The sequence below is a fragment of the Emys orbicularis genome, chromosome 11 (genome assembly GCF_028017835.1).
Source record: "Emys orbicularis isolate rEmyOrb1 chromosome 11, rEmyOrb1.hap1, whole genome shotgun sequence".
NCBI lineage: Eukaryota > Metazoa > Chordata > Testudines > Emydidae > Emys > Emys orbicularis.
This window is the reverse complement of record NC_088693.1, coordinates 52671167-52677166: the sequence shown is the minus strand read 5'-3', so window position 1 is coordinate 52677166 and position 6000 is coordinate 52671167. Positions and strand designations below refer to the sequence as shown.

Sequence of the window (6000 nt, the reverse complement as noted above, 5' to 3'; positions counted from 1 at the left end):
TAAGAGAAGGTTACTCACCCTGTGCAGTAACTGAGGTTCTTCGAGATGTGTGTCCCTGTGGGTGCTCCACTTCAGGTGTTGGTGCGTCCCGGCGCCGTTGATCGGAGATCTTCGGTAGCAGTGCCCGGTTGGAACATGCGTGTGCAGTTGGTGTCTCGTGGCGTCGTTGGAGTCTGTTTGGCGCAGGCGCGTTTCAACCCCCTCAGTTACTTCTCCACCGTAGAGTCCTTTAAGTCGAACTCCAAAGTAGAGGGGAGGAGGGTGGGTAGTGGAGCACCCACAGGGACACACATCTCAAAGAACCTCAGTTACTGCACAGGGTGAGTAACCTCCTCTTCTTCTTCTTCGAGTGGTGTCCCTGTGGGTGCTCCACTTCAGGTGAATGTAGAGCAGTACCCGCTATCGTTGGGGGGGACTTTGGAGTTTGGCAGTGGCAGACAGTACTGTCTGATCTACTATAGTGCCCGCTCTAGCGTCTTGTATGCTGACGACCATGTAGCGGCTTTGCATATGTCAATAATGGGTACTTTGTGTAGGAACTCTACCGATGTTGATGTAGCTCAAGTGGAATGAGTTCTGATGCCGTCAGGATGTTCAACGTCATGGATCTGGTAGCAGGACCTAATACAATCGGAGATCCACTTGGAGAGTCACTGTTTCGAAATAGCAGCTCTTTGGAGCGTTCTGCAGTAGATACGAAGAGTCTAGGTGATTTACTAAATGATTTTTGTTCTGTTCAAGTAGAAGGCAATCACCTTTCTACATCGAGGATATGAAGTGCCGCTTCCTGTGGGGTTTGGGGGTAAAAAGTGGGGAGGTGTATCAGCTGGTTAAGGTGGAAAGAGGACACTATCTTTGGCAGAAATTTAGGATGGGGTTGCATCATGATCTTGTCCTTAAAGAAATTAATGTACTGGGAGGTTGGCCATGACTGCACTTATTTCCCCAACCCATCTGGCTGATGGGATGGCCACGAGGAATGCAACCTTCATGGACAGGTGGAGTAAGGAGGAGGTGGCTATCAGTTCAAAGAGAGGTCTCATGAAGCCTCTAAGGACGAGGTTCAAATTCCAGGTGGGTGTGGGGGAGTAGACTTCAGGGTAGAGGTTTTGGAGTCCGGTAAGGAAGCATTTTGTAGTAGGGTGTGTGAAGACAGAGGAGCTGTCCAGTTTCTCGTGGAAGGCATTGATTGCCGCGAGATGAACTCTGATGAAGCTGAGTGATAGATCTTTGTTTCTGAGTTCTAAAATGTAGTCTAGGATATCGGGAAGGGATGTGAAGCAGGGCGTGAGGGTTTTCTGTAAGCACATCATCGAGAAATGTTTCCACTGTTGGAGGTAAGTATTGCGGGAGGAGTCGCATCTCCTGTGTAATAACACGTGTCTGACTTGCTCCGAATAGACAAGTTCGTGCAATTGGAACCAAGGAGGAGCCAGGCTGTCAGATGAAGTTTCTCCAGTTGTGGATGGAGGATGAGCTGTCACTCTGGGAGAGGAGGTCCGGTCTCAGCGGGAGAGTTCTCGGAGGGCGGATCGACATGCGAAGCAGGTAAGGATACCAGGTCTGTCTGGCCCATGTCGGGGCGATAAGTATGACCTTGGCCTTGTTGTCCCTGATCTTGCGGAGAACTCTGTGTATTAGAGGAATCGAAGGGAATGCATACATAAGTGCCCTGTTCCATGGGATTAGGAATGCGTCTCCCAGGGAGCCAGTCCCGGGTCCCGCTCTGGAGCAAAAAAATTGGCATTTGTGGTTCCTTGCTCTGGCGAATAGATCTATCAAAGGGGAGCCCCAAAGGGAGATAGTGGGATGCGACTGTAGGATTTAGTTCCCATTTGTGTTCCTGTGAAAAGTGTCTGCTGAGGGTGTCGGCAGTGGTGTTCTGACACCCCGACAGGTATGAAGCCGTGATGTCTATGCGATGTTGTAAGCACCAGTTCCAAAGTTTGATGGCTTCTATGCACAGGGAGTGTGATCTTGCTCCCTCCTTGTCTGTTGATGTAGAACATGCACGCAGTATTGTCCATAAGTACTCAAACAGATTTGTTTCGAATGAGTGGGAGGAAATGAAGGCAGGTGTACCTGACAGCTCTGAGTTGTAGGAGATTTATATACAGATGGGCCTCTGGCGCAGACCGCCTGCCTTGTGTCCTGTGGTGTTGCAGGTCTGCATCCCAGCCTACCAGGGAGGCGTCTGTGGTGAGCATGAGTGCGGGGGGATTTTGGCGAAAGGGAACTCCTGTGCATATATTCTCCCTTTCCGTCCACCAGTGCAGTAAGTTCAGCACATTTGCAGGTGGAGTTACCATCAGGTGGAGGCTGTGCTTGGCGGGTTTGTATACTGAACTCAACCAGCCCTGTAAGCACCTCATGTGTAGTCTGGCATGTTTCACCATGAACATGGCAGCTGCCATGTGGCCCAGAAGTTGCAGACACATTCTGGCTTCGACCCTTGGACAGATGGACACCATGTGTATGAGGTGTTTGATGGTGAGGAACCTGGCCTGCAGGAAGGCGGCTCTGATGAGGGTCAAGTCCAGGTAAACCCCAATGAACTCTATTTGTCACAGTGGACTTTTGGAAGTTTATTTGCAGTCTGAGCCTTTGGAAAAGAGCGATGGTCGATTGTGTGGCCGTTCGCATTTCTTCGTACGACCAGCCCTGAGGCAGTCGTCCAGGTATGGGGAAAATATGATCCTTTGTTTGTGCAGGTGAGCTGCTACCACCACGAGTGTCTTGGAAAACACCTGCGGTGCGATGGAGAGACCTAATGGGAGCACTCTGTATTGGAAGTGGTTGTGCCTCACTGTGAACCGTAGGAATCGTCTGTGTGCTGCGTGTATTGAGATATGGAAGTTTGCGTCCAGTCATCTCGTTCCAATACCTGCATTATCATGCCCAATGTTACCATTCTGAATTTTTGGGAGCAGACGAATTTGCTGAGTCGTCGCAGGTCTAGAATGGGTCGCCATCCTCTGCTTTTCTTCTGGTTCAAGAAATAGTGGGAGTAAAATCCCTTCCCTCTGTGTTGTGTTGGAACTCATTCCATTGCACCTAAGAGGAGCAGGTGAGTTACTTCTTCCCGAAGTAGGTGTTCGTGAGAGGGGTCCCTGAAATAAAGGGCATGGAATAGCCCGACTGCACTATTTCCAGGACCCAGCAATCCTGTGTGATGTTTTGCCAAGCGTGGTGGAAGCATTGGAGGCGATGGCCAAAAGGGCAAGTAGGCGCTGGTGGTAAGGAGTGGATGCTCAGACCCTCGACCAAGATTTCAAAATTGCAGTCTGTTGCCTGACTGGTGGGAGGTAGGCTGTTCAGACTGGGTTTGTTGATGTTTGTTAGGCCTGCCATGGGACCTCCTAGTGTCGTACTGCTTGGAATGTGGGTGGTTGTATTGCTGCGGGGGAGACCTCTGGTAAGGCTGGTATCTCTTTCGCTTGGAAGGAGGGGTGTAGATCCCTAGTGTTCAGAGGGTAGCCCTAGAATCTTTCATCGTGTGAAGAACTTCATCGGTTTTTCCAGAAAAAAGTGGGTTTTTGTTGAACGGTAAATCCTCCACTTTGGTCTGCAGTTCTTTAGGGATGCCAGATGAGGAGAGACAGGAGGCCCTACGCATCACCACTGCAGTAGCTGTGGTGCGAGCTGCCATGTCCGCCAGAGACGCTTGAAGCGCCGTTCTGGATACTAGCTGTCCCTCTACCAGGACCGATTTAAAATCCGCTCTTCGGTCTTCTGGGATGTGGGAGGTAAATCTGCTCTTTGGTCCTCTGGGATGTTGTAATTATCAAGTCATAGCTAGTGAGAAGAGCGGTATAGTTGGCAATTCTAAATTGGAGAGTAGAGGATGTGTAAACCTTGCGACCTAAGAGGTCAAGGCGTTTGAGGTCTTTTTCCTGGGGTGTGGACCGGTAATGAGGTTGTTTAGCCCTATGGTTAGCCGCTTCAATCACGAGGGAGGTGGGCTGCGGGTATGAAAATAAAAAGTCTATGGCCTTAGCTAGGACATAATATTTCCGGTCAGTCCTTTTACAGGTTAGCGGGACGGAGGCTGGTGTCTGCCAGATAGTGTCGGCCACTTCTAATATGGCGTTGTTTATGGGGAGTGCAATCTTTGAGGAAGTCGAGGGTTGGAGGATTTTCAAGAGTTTATGTTGACTGTCCTGTATTTCCTCCAATGGAATGCCCTGGCTGATTGCAACCCTCTTAAATAATTCCTGAAATTGCTTGAAGCCGTCTGCCATTGTTGGTGGGGGTGACATGACGGCTTCATTAGGGGAAGAAGAGGAGTTGTGTTTGGCAACTCCATGCCAGGTGCGGGCTCTTCTTCCACTTCTTCATGTGGATCCTCGAGGGCTCTAGACGCGGATGGCGTTGGGGATCCAGGTGGAAAGCGGATCTGCGCTCTATGGGGTGAGAAGGTGCGGGAGTAGTGGGCCTTATAGGGTGCTGATGGGTCCCATGGTGCCCATTTCATGGGGCATGGTAGTTGAGGTCCCATCCTTGGTGTAGCAAACCACGGGAATTGGGGTTGGTCCTTGTGATGCACCTTCCTGTGAGGTGGTCTTTGTTGTGGTGGAAGTGAGTTGGGTGGAGAAAAGACTGTCTCCGTGGTCATCGTCATCGCGGTCTGTGAAAACAGAGTTTTCAGTAGGAGAAGGTGGCTGGATCAAGGGTGAGCCCTCGGTGCCAAGTAGAGGCAAATCCACGGAGATGTCTTGATGCGTTAGAAATTGTGTCTGTGCCGGAGCGTGCGGCACTGAGAATTTAGTCAGAAGCCGTTGTCTTTAGTCTTGTTCGGTGCCGGTGGTCCCATGGCAGCACCAGCAGCCGGTGCCGGATGGTGTCCGGCGCCAGTGGAGTTGCTGGTGCCGGGGCTCTGTGCGCGGATGGCACAGACTCTGGCACGGGTGCCGACACCTGCGGTGCCAGGGAGGAGACCTGGCCATGATGCGGTCTTGACTCCTTACATTCCTGCACCATATGCCCGGTGCCAGAGGTGTTGGGAATGTCGCAGGTGCTGACCCCTGAGGCAGTCGGCACTGCTGGCAAGGACCTAGTTGGGGACCGTTTCTTTGTGCCCGGTTCCCTGTCTGTGGAGGTCGAGGCTCTCTTCCTTGTCTCGTGAAAGGGTGGTGCCGGGCTCTTGGTTGGTTCCAACCTGGTCGGAGAGCACCTAGGAGAGGGTTTTGTTCTGCCAGACTCCAAATCAGGTTGGAGGGATTTCTCCATAAGAATCATCTTTAAACGCAGGTCTCGGTGAGCTCTGTTTTTTAGATTATTGCAGCGGACGCACTTAGTTGGGACGTGCGTCTCACCGAGGCATCTAACACACCGGGAATGTCCGTCCAAGCATGGTATGAGGTTCTTGCAAGAGTAGCATTTTTTAAACCAGGAGACCCCGGCATCTTTAATGTGGCCTACTGAAGAAGGTCTAAGAACGAGACCATAGCGGAGTTCACTCCCAAAGGGGGAAGAGGGGTTAAGAAAAACTAGGGTTTTTTTTTGTTTTTTGGGGGGAGGGAGGTGGGGGATTGTTTTGTTTTTAGTGAGCTCTATGCAACTATCTAAAGGTAGGGTAGTAACTGGAGAGGTGTTATCTAACTAAAACTAATTTTCTCTCAAAATAGTGGAAGAGGTTCAGCACTGCCCCAAGTTCCGTCTTCAGCCGAGGACGGTTGAGAAGGAACTGAGGGTGTTGAAACGCCCATGCGCCAAACAGACTCCAACGATGCCGTGAGACGCCAACTGCGCACGCGCGGTCCAACCGGGCACTGCTACCGAAGATCTCCGATCAACAGCGCAGGGACGCACCGACACCTGAAGTGGAGCACCCACAGGGACACACATCTTGAAGAAAAAAGGACAGATTCTGCTTCCTTTATTCAAAAGGAACAGTACCTTACTCTATGAGCAGTCCCACTGTAATCAGTGGCATTACTCACAGAGTATGCTTCTACTCCACATGAGCAAATGTGGCAGAATCAGGCCCTAAGTCCGAAA

At 51.0% G+C, this 6000-nt stretch overlaps 1 protein-coding gene across 4 annotated transcripts in view; it reads right to left on the bottom strand.

Annotated features, from left to right (window-relative positions):
- Positions 1 to 6000, bottom strand: part of MYO1B (myosin IB) — a 168014-nt gene that overhangs the window by 4687 nt on the left and 157327 nt on the right. The window lies entirely within an intron of this gene.